We start from the raw sequence: 1,619 nt of genomic DNA, 5'->3' as shown, positions 1-1,619 counted from the left end.
CTGAGTGCCTGATAGGCCAGTGGTGGTTATCTGGGTGGAGTTTGTGGTTGTGATGTCACTTGTGGCTCAGTGCCTGATAGGCCAGTGCTGGTGATGTGGGTGGAGTTTGTGGTTGTGATGACACTTGTGGCTCAGTGCCTGATAGGCCAGTGCTGGTGATGTGGGTGCAGTTTGTGGTTGTGATGTCACTTGTGGCTGAGTGCCTGATAGGCCAGTGCTGGTTTACGTGGGTGCAGTTTGTGGTTGTGATGTCCCTTGTGGCTCAGTGCCTGATAGGCCAGTGCTGGTGATGCGGGCAGAGTTTTTGTTTGTGATGTCACTTGTGGCTCAGTGCCTGATAGGCCAGTGCTGGTCACGTGGGTGCAGTTTGTGGTTGTGATTTCAACTGTGGCTCAGTGCCTGATAGGCCAGTGGTGGTTATCTGGGTGGAGTTTTTGTTTGTGATGTCACTTGTGGCTCAGTGCCTGATAGGCCAGTGCTGGTCCTGTGTGTGCAGTTTGTGGTTGTGATGTCACTTGTGGCTGAGTGCCTGATAGGCCAGTCTGGTTTATGTGGGTGGAGTTTGTGGTTGTGATGACACTTGTGGCTCAGTGCCTGATAGGCCAGTGCTGGTCCTGTGGGTGCAGTTTGTCGGTGTGATATCACTTGTGGCTCAGTGAGTGCTAGGCCAGTGCTGGTCACACAGCTGAAGTTTGTGTTTGTGATGTTCACTTGTGGCTCAGTGCCTGATAGGCCAGTGCTGGTGATGTGTGTGCAGTTTGTGGTTGTGATGTCACTTGTGGCTGAGTGCCTGATAGGCCAGTGCTTTTCATGTGGCTGCAGTTTGTGGTTGTGATGTCACTTGTGGCTCCGTGCCTGATAGGCCAGTGCTTGTTCTGTGGGTGGAGTTTGTGGTTGTGATGTCAGTTGTGGCTGAGTGCCTGATAGGCCACTGCTGGTGATGTGAGTGCTGGTTGTGTTTGTGAGGTCAGATTTCTCTGAGTGCCTGATAGGCCAGTGCTGGTCACATGTCTGCAGTTTGTTTGTGATGTCACTTGTGGCTCAGTGCCTGATAGGGCATTGCTGGTGATGTGGGTGAAGTTTTTGTTTGTTATGTCACTTGTGGCTCAGTGCCTTATAGGCCAGTACTTGTCACATGGGTGCAGTTTGTGGTTGTGATGTCACTTGTGGCTGAGTGCCTGATAGGCCAGTGCTGGTGATGTGGCTGCAGTTTGTGTTTGTGATGTCACTTGTGGCTGAGTGCCTGATAGGCCAGTGCTCGTCACGTGGGTGCAGTTTGTGTTTGTGATGTCACTTGTGGCTGAGTGCCTGATAGGCCAGTGATGGTTATTTGGGTGGAGTTTGTGGTTGTGATGTCACTTGTGGCTCAGTGCCTGATAGGCCAGTGCTGGTAACATGTCTGTAGTTTGTGTTTGTGATTTCACTTGTGGCTCAGTGCCTGATAGGCCAGTGGTAGTCATGTGGGTGGAGTTTGTGGTTGTGAGGTTACTTGTGGCTCAGTGCCTGATAGGCCAGTGCTTTTCATGTGGCTGCAGTTTCTGTTTGTGATGTCACTTGTGGCTGAGTGCCTGATAGGCCAGTGCTGGTCCTGTGTGTGCAGTTTGTGGTTGTGATGTCAC

This window comes from Apteryx mantelli, unplaced genomic scaffold (genome assembly GCF_036417845.1).
Source record: "Apteryx mantelli isolate bAptMan1 unplaced genomic scaffold, bAptMan1.hap1 HAP1_SCAFFOLD_39, whole genome shotgun sequence".
NCBI lineage: Eukaryota > Metazoa > Chordata > Aves > Apterygiformes > Apterygidae > Apteryx > Apteryx mantelli.
The sequence above is the reverse complement of the archived record's forward strand: the minus strand, read 5'-3'. Positions refer to the sequence as shown.